Source organism: Crassostrea angulata, chromosome 9 (genome assembly GCF_025612915.1).
Source record: "Crassostrea angulata isolate pt1a10 chromosome 9, ASM2561291v2, whole genome shotgun sequence".
Lineage (NCBI taxonomy): Eukaryota > Metazoa > Mollusca > Bivalvia > Ostreida > Ostreidae > Magallana > Magallana angulata.
In genome coordinates this window covers 32,853,339-32,871,293 of record NC_069119.1, presented here as the reverse complement: position 1 = coordinate 32,871,293, position 17,955 = coordinate 32,853,339, and the positions used below count along the sequence as shown (strand labels likewise).

General features: G+C 31.5%; 1 pseudogene; it reads right to left on the bottom strand.

The window, feature by feature from the left end:
- Positions 1–510: 510 nt before the first annotated feature.
- Positions 511–5,047, bottom strand: LOC128162289 (scavenger receptor class F member 2-like; annotated as a pseudogene).
- Positions 5,048–17,955: the final 12,908 nt, after the last annotated feature.

The following is a 17,955-nucleotide window of genomic DNA, read 5'->3' as shown; positions in this document are numbered from 1 at the left end:
ACATGTATTAACATTAGCTCTCTTTTCTCAAATTAGCAATGTATAAACACAGAAGGCTACACGAAGCATATAGAGTAATTGACCGATTTTAAAAGACAAATACTCAAACACTGAAATAATGTTGAACATCACATTTCACATCAAGTATTTATCAAGATGCTTCTTAAAGAAAAAATCAATAAACACATTGTTACAAAGACATTGATACAAAATTATTAATTGTTTTACCTGATCATTTTTGTTTCTTTGATATAATATTCAGCTTCGTGCTTCTATTTACGATATGCTTCTTTCCAGTAAACAGATTATGTATGTATCATTCTTAAAACCAATCGTAACATTACGTGAAAATTTAAATTAATCCCATGTATTGATAAAATAAGCATTGTAGCAGATTCACGTAACACTGTTCATATTTTGATATTAATATACGTGTTTATCATGATATTTAAGTAATATGCAACTGATCTTGAGATTGCAGAATTTCTTTTTTGCGTATATCGAATAAGTTTACCCACCTGCATTGCACATTTCCCCTTGATAACCAGCATCACAACCAGTCAAACATATCCCGTTGATATTGGAACATTGATTTACGTCACTACAGTGTCCACATGTTTCATTACAGCCATCACCAAACGTACCTTTGCCACACTCTATTGATTAAAATGATTCAAAACGGATATTTGTGAGGTTTTGCAATTTTTTTAGTGATACTTCAATAAATAACCTATTTCTTTTTTTCAATTTTTAATTACTAAGATTCTTTGCTTATAACTATTCATGTATGTTTTGTATGTCAGACTGAAAATTACCAAATTGTTTAAAAAACTGTTTTTCAAACAAAGCAGATATATTTGACTGTTTCACAACAAAGATTTTTCCTCAACGAATATTAGTAGATAAACGGACTAGCTTGACATGCAATCTCACCTGTTTTACACAAGTATCCCCGATAACCAACACTGCATCCGGTTAAACATGTTCCATTGATATTGGAACACTTGTTTACATCACGACGGTGTCCACATGTTTCATTGCAGCCATCACCATACATTCCTTTGCCAAACTCTATAGATAAGAATGATTCAAATCAGACATTTGTAGGATTGTTAGGATAAATTTTTAAACGAAATCAAAAAGCAATAAACTGATTATCAATAATCTGTTGTTGTAAACTGTTTTACATTTAAGAAAAACATATAATTTTAACATTTAAAATGTTATTGTTTACTCTTCAAACATAAAACCAGGGAAACGATTTCTTGTTTTAAGACATTAATTGAACTCACTGGTGATGCAAAATTCTCCCTGATAACCAGCATCGCATCCAGTTAAGCATGTTCCGTTGATCGGAGAACATCGGTCTACATTACAGTGTCCACATGTTTCATTGCATTCATGACCATACATACCTTTGTCACAGTCTAAAAATTAAACGAAAATGTTTAATACCTTTGACGCAAAACAAAAAATATGTGAAATAAATTGAGGCAAGTGTCAAAAGAAAAGAACGTCCGCAATCCAATTGCGAATGCTCATTTAGAACAATTAGGTTTCATTTGACCGAATTTCATTTTTGTTATATTAAATCAGTTAACCCACCTTCATTGCACAATTCCCCTTGATAACCAACCACTGCATCCAGTTAAACATGTTCCATTGATATTGGAACACTAGTCTACATCACGACAGTGTCCACATGTTTCATTGCAGCCATCACCATGCATTCCTTTGTCACACTCTATTGAATCAAAAGATGATAAACGGACATTTGTAGGATTTTGCAAATTTTCCCTTTTTTAAGAGGGGAAGGGGAGGGACTTTGATAAATAAACCCTTTGAAGTGTAGATTTTAAAACAAAAAAGACCCCTGATAATCAATTATCAATTTTTTTTGGTACTAATATTTACGTTTAAGAAAAAATTATCAATTAAACATTCGAAAAATATTCTTTAAACCTAAACCCAGGTTAAATATGTCTTGTAAAGATATAGGAAAAAATTAGTTTTACATATGACGCGATAAAACACATGAAATAAATTAACACAAGCGTCTATAGAATGACCAATTGTTCATTTTGAACAAAACGTTGAATACAATTCGTACGTGAATGAAAGATGATATCGAACTATTGCATTGAGAGGATATTTTATTCACATGCATATAAAAAAGTGGTGTAAATCTAATTTTTTTTTCTATCTACACATGTTATTTTCTGGATGCAGGGTAGTAGCAATTTTAGGTGCGACTAATATTGTTTTAAACAAATGTCTGGAGAAATTCTCTTGACAACGTTTAAAGTAAATAAATACTTCTAATATTGGTGGTGCATCATAATAGCTTCTCAGATTCTCAATACTCTCCCACCGTGTAAATGACCGCGTTCTCGCGGTCGGTATAATAAGTACTTCTACCGAACACTGTAACTGTTCATATATTTTGCGGAACAGGTAATCTGTGTATGATAAAAACAAAGAACTATTTATCAAGGAATATTTGTAGATAAACGGAATAGTTTGATTTGCAAACTCACCTGTTTTACACAAGTATCCCCGATAACCAGCAGAACATCCAGTTAAACATGTACCGTCAATATTGGAACACTGGTGTACGTCACGACAGTGTCCGCATGTTTCATTGCACGCAGGACCATAACCACCTTTGTCACATTCTATACATAAAAACTTTTTTAAAATTGTTTTACACGTTACTTTAAGAACAAACTTGAATGCAGACTTTTTTTTCACGAAGAAACAAAGACGTTATGCATATAAACCATCATGAATCTGTCAAAATTTCCTTAATAATTTCCATCAAATAACATTCACATAATTATATAAATTTTCAAAAACACAAATTGGGCTTAATCGAAATTTGAGATTGGACCACGTAATTCTAAAGTTTGTAGTTTCTGGGCAGGAAATGATTAAATAATGCCTCTTTAAAAAAATCATTGTAGTCGCAACTAACCAAAAAGGTCCACTGCGTGTACTTTGGTGTTTTACATTATTTAGGGACGCATCGGGGTCGCCATGAAGACGCCGCTCCGGTGTGACAGGGGTTTTAATGACGTGTTTTATATACAGATAAACACTTTTTTGTACAATCATTCATTGCATTACGAGGATGACATAAAAATGGGAAGTCTGCAATTGTTACTGATGCAACGTCGTTTTCGAAGATTATTTACAGCTAATCTTAAACTAATCATGATGAAAGAAATACAATGTAATGTCTACATCGATTAGGAAATATTCTGTACGTTATTGCACAATCATAGATTTTTTTTTGTAATTGCTTTGAAAACTTCATAAGTTCACAGTTCAGTAGTTGTGTCCAGGTAAAGGCATTGGTTCTTTGAGTACAAGAAGGATTCCTAAATGAAAGCTAAAAGTAAAAACGTAAATTAAAACCCCAAAAAAGGAAGAGCATAAAATACTAAAGAACTTCGGTCGTAAAAATATATTTTACATGCAAATGATTGGGGTGCATCTGTCGGCGGTTAATACATTTAACAGTCAGGTCTTTATTCCAGTTGAATTTCGAGAATGACACCCGGTTATTATTTGATACAATCATGTGTTAAGTTCTATTTGATTTTAGAGAACAAAAACTAAACAAATAAAAAACAAAAGAAAACAAAACAAAAAAGAACCACTTATATGTCATCAGTAGCAGACAAATTTAAATTAATGAAAGAAATAGTGTGTTAATCATGATATTCATACAATACAAAACCATAAACACTCGTTGTTGTTCAAAAAGAACAAGCTGCCTCACTCCTTTTGTAAGGTTTTGTTTTTCGTTAACGTCCAATTTTGTCTACTCCAAGTCTTCGAACTTTACTTCTTTCTTGCATTCCTTTAAATTTAAAAAAGATACACAGGGCGAAATTCTATAACATATAAGTTACCTACAAGACTTATAAGTTGTCCTTAAAGGTGGCTTAAAGATAGTCTTAAGCTGCCTTTAAGCCATCTTTACGCTCTCTTTAAGCCACATTTAAGCTATCTTTAAGGAGAATTTAAAGATGGTTATTCATCCTGTAATAGGGTTAAATGCTGAAAATACAAGATACACTTAAGACACAGCGCTCTTACTCACTCATTTGCCCTCTCCATGCCCCGGTCAATGCATTTGGCCTTGCAACAGAAGACGCCCCTTATGATGATCAATGGCAACGACAATGTCAATTCAATTCTTTCCAGTCATCTTTCTTTCTCCAGATTGTATCTGATATTATCTGACCTCCATTGCCTTGTTTTATTCATAGACAAAAGACAGTGAAAGCTAAAAAAAAAGGTCAACAAGAAGATATCTATACTTCAGTAAGCATTTCTCTGTATTTTGGGGAACACCTGTCTCTGAATCTTCTTACGGGATGTTTATAATAGTCACGTTACGGTATTCTTTCAAAAACATAAATCACCTAAAATGTTTTCTGACTGCTGGAGCTCCATATTTTCCGTCTTAAACATTTCAATAACTTAGTTCAACACTTTCACACATTTTATTTAAAAAAAAAATACTACACAAAGTTTACAAGTCGTACAATATGTAGCAAATCGGATAAATTCACTTTTCACACCATTTTCTGTCTTCTTCACGACATTAGACCCTATTAGCCGTTCTCTCCTCTCATGTCATATTCCTGTTCTGACAAGTAGTTGACATATCCCCTTTCCGATCCTATTCCTGTTTTGACAAATAGTTTAATTGTAATATATCTAACGTTAGAGAAGAAAAAACCCATGATAAACAAATAGAATTAAAAATACAATACATTTACAAAGTTTCAAAACGTATTTACATTTAGGTTATAACTAATAAACATTGGATGACTTTCAAACATTTTTATTTCATTTATATTAAAGAAACAACTTCAAAGTATCAACACACTTATACGTTTTGCTTTATTTGACATGCATTAGAACAGTCGTATTTGTGAAAATTCCATAAAATTACAATTTCAATAAATGGCAATACTATATGATATAGATTCGATAAGCAAAGTGACTACTTACCCTGGTACACCGAGTGCATTATTCCACGTTGTTTTACAATAGCCGAATTTCGTTAAACACCAACGCGATGACAGGGTTGTATTTCACATATATACAAATTTTATATAACAATCATATTCAATACTTACTTTTAGAGAAAAAAATATTACCTATACATTAAAATAATAGGTGTGTAATTTTAAGAAACAACTGCAAAACATCACATATTCATACTTACTTGCGTTGCCATTTCTTCTCTCTTCAGAAATTGACTTAGCCGATTGTATATCTATTTTTACGCGAATTAAGTTTGTGATTTTCTTAAAAATAAATATATGTTTGACTGTTATCTTGGCTGTGTTTGTTGTGTTAAATAATTCTTTACTTATTTTACAAGATAAATGCAAACACTAACCTATGAACAATTTGTTGGCGTCCGATGTACCCACATTAATACAACTTGGTACACATTAAATGATCAACGTAGTCATACCTTGGCACATTTTATAATTTATATGGCTTATTGTTGCTTTGAGGTAAATATACGATTTATGAGCCAAGCGTCATATTTCAAAACAAAAGTGTTATGTAATGCTTTGAATACTATTTCTATAATTAATAATCAATTATTAAATCTTTGATTACCATACCACGGACAAAAATAACAAATAGAATATGTACTTTTTTGACAGAAGTATCCTATCCAGCCAGGACAGCAGCCATAATCACACGAACCACTGACATCGTTACAGCCATCACACGTGTAACTGTTGATACAAGTCTCAGAACAGTCTTGTCCAAATATCCAACAAGGCAAACTGACATGCAGAAATATGAAAATAATTAGACTAAGTACAAATCACAACATACTAAGTCAGTCCATTTACATATGACATGAATGTACCATATATCTATTTTTATGCAATATATTTTATATAGATCTATCTATGAACACACGAGTTTTACACAAGTCCTCTTGAAAATCAGCACCACACCCTGTCAAACACGTACCATCGATATTGGAACACTGGCTTAAGACACGACAATGTCCACAGGTTTCATTGCATTCAGAACCATACGACCCTCTATTTTATGCTATGTATAAAATGTTCACGCTCATTAAGTTAATGTGTTAAATGTTATTCAATGACATTCGTTTGAACTCAACCATGGATAATCACATTTGAATTGTATATTTCATATCAACAGTACATGTAAGGTGATCTTAATAGTCTGCAATTTTTATCAGAAGGACAATGGAAAATGAGAAAATGTTGGATCAACAAAGTACCAAAGTGGTCCATAATTTTGGATTAAGTTAAGTATATACATTTACATATAATGCTATACTTATTTGTAAATAACTACATGTTTATTGGAGAAAGTTAACAGACAATGTTGATTCAGCAAGAACAACGATATTTCAAATATTTTTTCCTTCCCAAACACAATTTAAGAAACCCATACAAACTCTTCATTAGCTTAAAACGTCATCAGTAATATGCATTTAGAACACCTCTAAATGTTGATATAGATATCAAATTAAACTGCGATCAGTATTATAATTTAAACATTAAAATGCTTTCTTTGGTCATTCATTCGGGATATGAAGGTAGCGACATTGCAGGAAAAATACATAACCCGCGTTAGTGGGTTATGTAAATTTTTCCTGTAATGATCGCTTCCTTCATAACCTGCATGAATCATCAAAGAAAGCATTTTATTGTTTATATTAACATCTTTCTTTAACTAATTAATAAACTTATTATGAAAAGTTAGTAAAATTCACTAATTACTGTTAATGTACAAAAGTACGTTAGCTAAAAGAAACAGCCAACTTGTCTCCGGCGAGACTTTGAGTCTGGCATCGTCATGATTATTTTGTACAGTCCCGTATTTTACTAAGGTCGCTGTAGGTTCAGACCAATCGATAAATAGGGCGTATCAATTTCAGTCCTGTCACTTTCAGCCGCTGTAGATTTCGACCAATCGATAAAAAGGGCGTGTATATTTCAGTCTGGCTGTTTCTATAGAGCTATGAATTAACTATAAGTTTCCGTAAGAAATAGAGGAAATTATGCTTGGTAGAAGTAAATATAAAATGATGATCACAACATACGTATATTTTTGTATTTAAATGTATATAATAAAACAAAACACGTACTTGTTTTACACAAGTCCCCTAGATAACCAGCATCGCACCCATTCAAACATGTCCCATTTATATTTGAACACTGGTTTACGTCACGACAGTATCCACATATTTCTTTGCAGTCGTCAACTTACGACCCTCTGTCACATGCTACATATATAATTTAGATATTTAAAAAAAATAGTGTATCAATGAATTATGTTTTCTTTAAATATTAAATATTTTTAAAAACTTATAAACGGATCATGGGGTAAAGAATTGCGTATTTAATTTTTTATATAATTTATAAATTGCGGAGTTTCTTAATAAAAACGTTCATCTGAGAAAGCAAAAAAAAAAAATAAATGCACACTAAGCTGCTTTTCTTCTGGTCAGTATATAAGTTGCATTGAATGGAAACAGACAAAACCAAAAACTATAATTACAACTCAAACAACAGCTAGTACACCATGTGCCGTTTTGTACCTAAATGTTTTAAAGGGCCTAGGACACGCACGTTGTGACGAGTTGTCTTTAACAAATGTGGAATAAATACATTGATGCTAAATCCTGGTCGATGGGGGGGGGGGTGGATGATAATGGTGCGAGTTTTGTGTAGTTCCTGCTAAACACAACAGTTTCAATGTATTGTTTAAACACGAATGAATATAATTTTATTTTCTATTCACTCACCAGTTTTACACAAGTCTCCTATAAAACCAGCATCACATCCAGTTAAGCAAGTCCCATTTTTGATGGAGCACTGGTTCACGTCACGGCAGTGTCCACGTTTCTTTACAACCAAAACCATATGTTTCCCCTTCACAAGCTATGGGTACATATAATGTTTTATGCAAAATGATTAGTTAATTTTTTTATTGATTTTGTAACACAATATATAAGAAAGGTATTGATTATCATTTCTGAAATGAGACTTGATATTTAAGGCGCACAAATATTGCACAAATATAACATTTCTTTTGATTATACTTTGTAAAAAAAAACAAGATCTTTGTTAAATATCATTTTAAAACCATTGCATGTAGATTAGTTCAAATTCAAATTTATTCAAGACTAACTTCAGGATTTTTAGGACTTATTTTAATCAATTATTATATAATAAATGCTTAAATGCCCGTAAAAAACAATGAGTACCGTATTGCAGAATAATTATACTAGAATGTTAATAATTGCTAAAAGAATTGATACAGATGGACAAACGACGTACAGGAGGCGATCTGAGAAGCTCTTCTGCACAGTCAGTCGGGGTGTTAGCAAAAACAAGATAATAATAAGTGAAAATGCGCAAAACTACTCGATGTTTTCAGTATTTAGAATTACATTTTTTACGTGCATATGTTAGAATTGAATGACAGTGGTTTAGGATAATTTACATCGAGCGTTAAGGTGTTATAAGAAGCTGCGTAATTGTCCTAACATCAGACCGAGCTGTGATGGAGTTTTGGTTTGAATAGGAAACATCACCATTAGAGACATGCAGTGCAATAAAAGTAAACAAAATACTTGTTTACAGGTAGTTCAAATTGTTTGAGAGGGAAATGTGTCACCTTTAAACCACAGACATGTTACTACATGTATAATATCTATGTGTGAAACATTTATTTTATTTAATTGATTCTGTTTAAATCATAATTTTAATTCATTAATTGCCTCATTAATATTATTTTAATAGAGAACCTAAATATGAAACGATTATGTACAGGGTTGGTTTGCACAATCTTTAAAAAAAGGTTGGTGCATGTTCGCAAACATGAGAGAATAAGAAAAAGATGAGAAAAAGGGAGATGAAGAGCGTCTTTTAGCGCCATGTAACTGATGAAACGAAGAACATGTATGTTGATCCCAAGTAAAACAATGTAATGGCGTCATTGGAACACCCGTATCAATAAATTCCAAGACCATTTATAATGATTTATGTTTAGTGCTATTAAATAACCAGACGCTGAGTTCACTCCTTCATACAACATGTCACGTTTATTGAAGCTTGACTAGCATGTTCTTTATTTCATTGCAGATTCTCTCAAGGCATCTAATGTTTAAACCAAGGAAGAAGAGATAACACTTTTTTTAAAAAACCTTAGTAGCTGCATTCTCAATTCCGACAATGACTGACCACACAATACCATTGATCTCTTTAAACAGGGAAAATCGCCCCTATGATCCCCTTTTCATAGCCGACATATCGCCCCCTCTCCTCGTAATTTTTCCGCCGTTCCCGCATCTCAAACGTCAGCTATTAGGATTTAATAGCGAGCACAATTTGAAAAATGCTTTTTTTTCTCTCGAGGCAATGCATGCAACAGTCATTTCAACATCTTATTTAGTTAACTTTGGGACCTAAAGGTATAGTGCCGTAAGTGTGTCGATTTTGTTATTACCAAATATATGTATGATTTCACGATTGTTTTTTTAAAAGTACATATCAAATTGCTTATGTAAGACTGAATATTTCCTTTAATTTTTACAATAAAAATAAATTCAAAACGTGTTGTGACGGTTAATATTTTTACTCATACGCAGTAAAAAGGCTAAGTGACTGTGTTTACAAGAAATTGAACGTCGCAGATATTCATTATAATATTTATAATATATAGTTATTTACAATATAATATTAAAATTATTGTTATGTTATAGCTTACTGTTGTTTAATGAATTCAAAAAAAATAATACCTTTTTTATTCAAATAAGATTATTGTTTATTTCTCACCTTTTGCAGACTTAGAATGCAAAATTAGTGAGAGAGAGAGAGAGAGAGAGAGATAGAGAGAGAGAGAGAGAGAGAGAGAGAGAGATCTCAAAGGTACTGTGTGGGTAAAATATGAACCAGGTTGGAGCAAAGAGAGAGATAATATCCTCCGGACAAATGTTTTTTTATATAACTCTACTATGAATTTCACATTCGATCTTAACAATTGGTTCAAGGTTACTAAACACCCGTTATTCATAAGCGTTATTTGCATATAAAACAAGATGAAAACATCATATTTATTATTGTTTTAATCATGATCAAATGACAATAACAAACTGTCAACCATCTGAAATCATTTAGCATCACATTTGGTCTTGTTTGACAGAAACAGGCCATTCGAGAAATATTTACATTCTGATCCTCAAATGTACAAGATGTTGGTACTGTAATGTGGTTTGTGGGTTCTAACCACGAATGATATAAATTTCTCTTCACGTTACTTTACGTTTAGTTTGATTATCATAATTAAATAAAGATCACTTCACTTTGATCACAAATATGATTAAATGAGATAATATATCTTCCTTTTAACCCTCTGTGCTTGAAACCTTTATTTGTCTGAAACTCTACGTTCCAGCAAGTGAGGTGAACCAAAGCATCTCAGACCGCAGTCTGAAACCTAGTGCCTAAAATCACCCTCTCGGCTTTATATTATTTACTAGTATAGTACCGAAGAATATATAAATCTCAAATGGTCCGTCTGCATTAATTTGAGACACCGCAAATGAGACCTATAATTCTTACCCGTAGAGTTCCTTTCGCTTCTGCAGCTATCCGCCAACTGACCTCCGTTCAATAGCGCGCCGGCATTTTATAGCCTAAAAAAATCCCTAACCGTCACGTGACTCGGTATCATCGTAACGTTTTATCTAATAACCAAACACAGAGGAAATTATCTGATTCAATGATGCTTTAATTAGAATATTTACTACAGTACATTCTTTAAAAGATAACTGATAGTTCTCGTTCTGATAGTTCTCGTTCACATCTGATACTCATCTTGATATCATTCTGTGAAAAAGCTAAAAAATTTCATCGTTAACGACCTGGTCAAACCAAGTCATACGAACTCTAAAGGCAGATAATTCACCTTAAAGTAAAGACACATTCATAATTCACATTCAGAAAAAGCTAAGACTAACCTTATAAACGGTTGTAGAATTACAGTCGTTTTTATTGCATTGTTTACATCAGTAAATCTGAGTGTCATATTAATAATCCACAAATATCAGGAACGATAAGCTGGGAACAGAGGTTCCGAGTGTTCGTGGTTATTCTCAACACGCAAAAGTGAATATTTAAAGTACACGTAGTTTAACATTCTTTCATACAAGTCTTTTTATTAATGAAAGAAAACCATAGTGTTAAAGATCGTTTCATATAATATATACACGCATACATGTTTCATGCATTAATATACGATAGCATGAAAAATGCTTGCAATACAAAATTCCCGTAGACATCTTATTAATAAACATGGATTGAAAGGAGACAAGGTAGAATGGATATCTCAAAGAAGAAAGCTTTGGATTTTTTTATACTATTGAATGAGCAGCATAAAAGCTTTGTGGTATTTATTTAACATTTAATAATTAAAAAATTAAATTGTTGCATGTGCTGCATGTCATGTGCTGCATTGATATCCTTCGACATTATATAATGTTTAAACTTTTCAAAGCATTGATGATTAGGACTACTTAACCTTAAACTATTGTTTTTATAGACGATAATGCTTGGCATCCCGTGCTGTGCACTAACTAGAATATTCAGATATAAAATTTAAACTAAATATTATATTTACAAAGTGACGAGAAAATGTGTCAGTGAAAGTAGAAAATGTACATTTCTTTACATCGACTTAACCGTTAAAATTTCTTTGAAGGGAAGTTTTTAGTTGTGCGCGTGTTAGAATAAAACGTCTTTGGAATATGATGAAGTTGTCAATGATAGGTGAAAACAACATCATATTATATGTTGTTCTTCAACGTGTTGAAGTAATATATGAAGCATACCTATATATTCATTTTCAGTATTGCTGTTAAAACTGTTAAATATTATATGGGATAGTTTATACTTATATGTTCTAGCTTTCTTAACTGTAGTATATGAATCATATATTATTCGATTATGTCACTATAGTGCAAATATCACATAAGCCTTCTAGCTCAAATGACGATAGGACATTGTTTTTGTCATTTAAAATAAACTCATAAAGTCTACTGTATATTATTGATTGGAATTTAACCAAAGACATCCACGCAACACACTGTAAGTAAATGTTACATGTTTATATATGTATGTATAGCTTAGTTGCGGGCAGGTTAGGAAACCATGCACACAATCATATAAACATATCAAAAGTCTTTTCAAGTTTAAAAATATCAACTTTCAAAAAGCAGAACACAACATACATGTTATAACATGTTTATCTCCGTCGAACAGTCGAAAACAACTGTGGGAGAAGACATTCCTGCTAAGACTAAATTAAGCCTATGTTAAACAGGTGTTTGCTGTCATCAAAGTAACAGATAGTTCATTGTCTACTCACCAGGGTTCATTTAAAATGATATCTTCTTCCGACGCCTTTCATAATTTCTAGTACATTCTTTAAAGAGCATCAATACACTTAAGAGGAATAATTCACAATTATACATCAAAGCCTTATGTTAAGAACGTTTGACAAATGATTGAGACGGTGTATATTTAGTATACTAAGAAAAGTGTGCGAACCGAATAGATTTCTCACAAATATTTTTAATGGGAAATATTGACGTTTTTTCTTATTCTGTACTAACTCCAAATACTTCGCACAATTTTTCAACCTTTATATCCAGATATTTCCATCCCGCTTGCAATTCAAAATTCCCGTAGACATTTTATTAATACACATAGATTGAAACAATACGAGGTAGAATGAATATCTAAAAGAAGAAAGCTTTGGATATGTTTATACTATTAAATGAGCAGCATAAAAGCTTCGTTGTATTTTTTTTACACATTTAATAATTAAAGAATTAATTTAATGTGCTGCATTGATATCTTGGGACATTATATAATGTTTAAACTTTTCAAGACACTGATGATTAGGATAACTTAAACGTAAACCATTGTTTATAGACGATAATGCTTGGCATCCCGTGCTGTGCACTAACTAGAATATTCAGATATAAAATTTAAACTAAATATTATATTTACAATGTGACGAGAAAATATGTCAATGAAAGTACATTTCTTTACATCGTTTTAACAGTTAAATATTTCTTTGAAGGGAAGTTTTTAGTTGTGCGCGTGTTAAAATAAAACGTCTTTGAAAAATGATGAAGTTGCCAAGTGATAGGTGAAAACAACATCATATATGTTGTTCTTAAACGTGTTGAAGTAATATATGAAGCATACATACATGTTAATTTTCAATATTGCTGTTAAACTGTTAAAGCTGTTTGGTCCGATTTTATATCAAATTTTATGCACGCTTTTAAACGATGGTTATGCTACGTATATGAATAATAATAGACATTGCAGTAGTTTTCCCAGTCAATTAAGCCAAATTTTAATGAAGAAAAATACGTACAAAATTTTGATAACAAAGGGCGAATTTATTGATCAAAAACTAGTTTAGGTTTTAATTTGGTTTTGCAAACTTTTCATTTATTTGCAAAACTGGTTTTGAACTAGTTTGAAACTAAAACTAGTTTTTGTATTTATTGGCTTTAAACTGAAACAACTTTCCAGGAAACCTAAAACCACCTCCGAGTGCGGTTTCAGGGGTTTTAAATCCTTTCAAGATGGCGGAAAGAGGGGTGTTCGAAAGAGAGTTGTTGATACTTAAGTGTGGCACATGTGTCAACGTTTGAACTCAGCAAAGCATATGGGTATCGTCCTATTGTTAAACATATGTGTCTCAAAGGATCTATGATAGTACTTATAGTACTGACCAAAATAATGATGTGGAAGAGATGGAGCGATTCCATTAATACTAACACTGAGAAATACCCTTTGCAATTTACAACAGTCAAAGGAAACTTTTTCAAAGTGGTTGATAAAAAAAAAATTCATTGAAAAATCTGCTCGTAACATTTTGTTTTAGTACACATTGTAATGCATGTAATAAGATCGCCTGTCTATTTCATTGCTGGCCACTCAACCACGGCTCTTTGAAATCAACAAGATTTGTCTGGCTTTTGAGCTAAGACCACGTAATTGGTGCATATTTCAATTGAAACCAGTGTCATTTTTAACTTCTTTCAAACGCCTTGAGTGAACCAAATGATATCTATTGATATACGTGTAGAAAAATGAATATTAATAGTTTTTCATAGCAGCATTCACTTTTCAATAATATTTATGTGGTGTTAAAAGCCAATTTGCCATGAGTTCGCAAATACCCTAATATGTGAGATTTGCTAGAAGAAAAAAATGTCTGCACTGTTTACTAGAATTTAAAGACTTTCATGCAAATGCAGATGAGTCTTAAGATTATCTTCTTCGAATTCCAAAAACAAATCCAGTAGGTATGCGAGTGCAATGATAGCCATTTTTCTAAACTTACTTTCCATTTAGTTCTAAACATTCAAACCATCGAACTGGTTTCAAACAGATATGAAACTATTATCTAACCATAAACCTAAACTCGAACTAGTTTTTGATAAATAAATTCGATTAATAAGGGCGAATTTATTTATCAAAAACTAGTTCGAGTTTAGGTTTATAGTGTTTATACATGTGTGCGTTTTGTTTGCTTATATGTCTGAAGTTTGCTTTCTTTACAATCAATGCAAAGCATGTGGGTTGAATAACCCCAATCATTCCGGGGACGAAACTAAACAGTTTCTTTTTCTAAACATTCCCGGGATGCATTTTTGGTTTTTTTGGGGGGGTTTTTTGCCCAAAAAGAAATTATTTTTATTTACTTTGAATATATCTAACTTTGAAAGGAGACTGATTCTGCTTGTGTAAATAGGAGAAAGTCCATAACTTTCTAAGATAAATGGTTTTATGGACACAAATTTGATACGGTAATAACAAATAAATCGGACCAAGCAGCTTTAAATATTATATGTGATATATTATACTTATATGTTCTACCTTTCTTAACTGTAGTATATGAATCATATATTTTTCGATTGTGTCACTATAGTGCAACTATCACATAAAACTTTTAGTTTAAATGACGATAAGACATTGGTCTTCTTCATTTAAAATAAACTCATAAAGACTACTGTAAATTATGGATTGGAACTTTACCAAAGACAACTACGCATCACACTGTTAGTAAATGTTACATGTTTACATATGTATGTATAGCTTAGTTGCGGGCAGATTAGGAAACCATGCACACAATCATATAAACATATTAAGAGTCTTTTCAAGTTTAAAAATATCAACCTTCAAAAGGCAAAACACAAAATACATGTTATAACATGTTTATCTCCGTCGAACAGTCGAAAACAACTGTCGGAGAAGACATTCCTGCTAAGACTAAATTAAGCCTATGTTAAACAGGTGTTTGCTGTCATCAAAGTAACAGATAGTTCATTCTCTACTCACCAGGGTTCATTAAAAATTATATCTTCTTCCGACGCCATTCATAATTTCTTAAAAAGCACCAATACACTTAAAAGGGATAATTCACAATTGTACTTCAAAGCCTTATGTTAAGAACGTTTGACAAAAGATTGAACCGGTGTATATTTAGTATACTAAGAAAAGTGTGCGTTTGTTCTTAGTGAGGTCATTTACACCGAAATGATGTGACTTTTTTAAAGTTATGGATGGAAGTTTTTTGTTTTTTTTCCAGCGGCTATTTTTCATTATTTAATCATTTTTTTACTATTAAACATTCTTAAGGCGATATAACATTCTATTAATAGGATAATAAGCGATTTTGTTCATATTTTTCTTATGTGTATTATAAGTAGGAGTCAACTCAAGCATGTAATTATCAAACTCCACAAGAAACATTGGTTTATAAAACAGCAAAAAATCGGACGTACCTGTGAGAAAACACATTTCCTCTAAGACTGATGCAAGCATATATTAAACAACATAAACAACAGATATTTACTATTATCTTCTGTTCTTCCCTTCCTACGAAACATCACTGTTCATTGTTATTCCCGAGGCTTCTCTCAATCTTCTCAGTGAAGTCTCTAAAATTGAGATAATGTAAATTTTAATATTAAAAAACTGCTAACTTTTGTGTGATGATAGAACATTAAGAACATTTAATTATTATGATTTAAAATCACAACATCTTTGTAACAGTTACATGTTATAATTATTTTTCAGTTGTAATATCCCTCTCTAAATAATATTGCCATATATATATATTTTTAAATCGTATTTATTTTCATCAAAATCAATACCTGGAGAATTTTCTGCTGTTGTTTCAGAAAAAATGCATTCTACATAGCGTGCCATTTTAGCGTTTCAACGAATAGCTTGATCTTCAAAAACATCTTAAAGAACTTTCTTTTTGTAAAACGAGACATAAAATTTATAACTAGAGGATTTAAGTAAGACAAAATGATTTTCACTAAAAATGTGTTCCCGTGGAATGAAATATTTATATCAAGAAGTGCATGTATTTATAAATGAAACGTGCTTGGGTATGTCGCTAAGTTTGAATGTATCTAATAACACTGGATATTTTCATAGTAAACCACTAAATGTGGTGTTTGGTTTAATTGGTTTTTTTTTTAAAATGGCATATTCTGTGTTCTGTCTGCTCACTAGCCCAAACATTCAGTAAGTTAAGCATAAATTACCCAAACGCCTTTAACTCATAATCAGTCAGCACTCGCTAAACGTGGATCAAATCGTAGAAATTTTTTGATCTCGTGAATAATTCATGTTCTTATCTGATTGGCTCCTTCACATTTTCGTGACAGAAATCGCATCAATAATGTAAATGTATATTCATTCATTTATCAACAAGAAGATATTTCATAAAGCGATTGTCATTTTAAAATCTTACCAAAAAACGTTTTAGCTTTTTAAATGGAAAATTGAGAATAACAATTTTTTTTCTTCAAATATATAAATACATTAGAGAAAACTAATAGTAGTTTGCCATAGGTACTTGGGGAAATATATTTTTCTCATAATAAAAGACTTCCGTCACGAGAAAAGGGCCCTAAAGGTCAAAATTTCACAAATTTACTTTTTTGTCAATTCCGATTAGTTAACTCTTTCTGAATACAAATATGCAAAGATATCCAAGATCCTGTGTGTTTTAAGCATTTTATGACAATTTTAGTAAGACATGTTAATACGACTTTGACGTAGCTGGTCGAAAACGTCACGACGTCACGAACGTCAAATTTTGTTTTGCATTAATTTTTTTTTTCTTCTATACTTCCTTTCACATCGTCTTAATTTTAAGGTAAAACTAATTAATAATTTTCTACAATTCTAGATTTCTTACAATTTTAACAAAAGAAAGGTAACATTTTGAAATCCAGATATAGTTAAAGTTCTGCAGCTAATCCAGATACACTTCCGATAAATCCAAAATGCAACCCCCAACCCCCCCCCCGAAAATAAGATAGATATATAGATAAAGGATAAATATATAGATAAAGGATATTTAAATAAAACAAATATCAACTTCTCCCCAACCTTTAAATGCATCAAAGTTATTTAAGCTGCAGAGTAAGGCAAATTAGCAAACATGTATCAAACAAAGATAAAGATTGTCAAATTCGATGCCTATGTTTCCACAATTTTGGGGCATACACAAGTTTTCTCTTCAAAAAGAGAAATATTTATTCTTTTTTATCAACCTTTTACACGGAAATTTTATCGCATATTTACTTATATTATTTTTTAAGTATCTTGATAGTTCTGAAGCAAGTTTAAAATTAATAGCTGGTTTTTTTTTTAACTCGGAAGTTATATGGTGTTAAATTATTTTCCCGATTTCTTTTCTCTTTAATACGTTATCATTACTTAATTCTTATGAAAATATCGGTGAAAAAAAATCGGCTTTGACTGTCTCACTGAAAAGTTCCAACTACAAAAAAATGTGGAGAAAAGATTTTTTAAA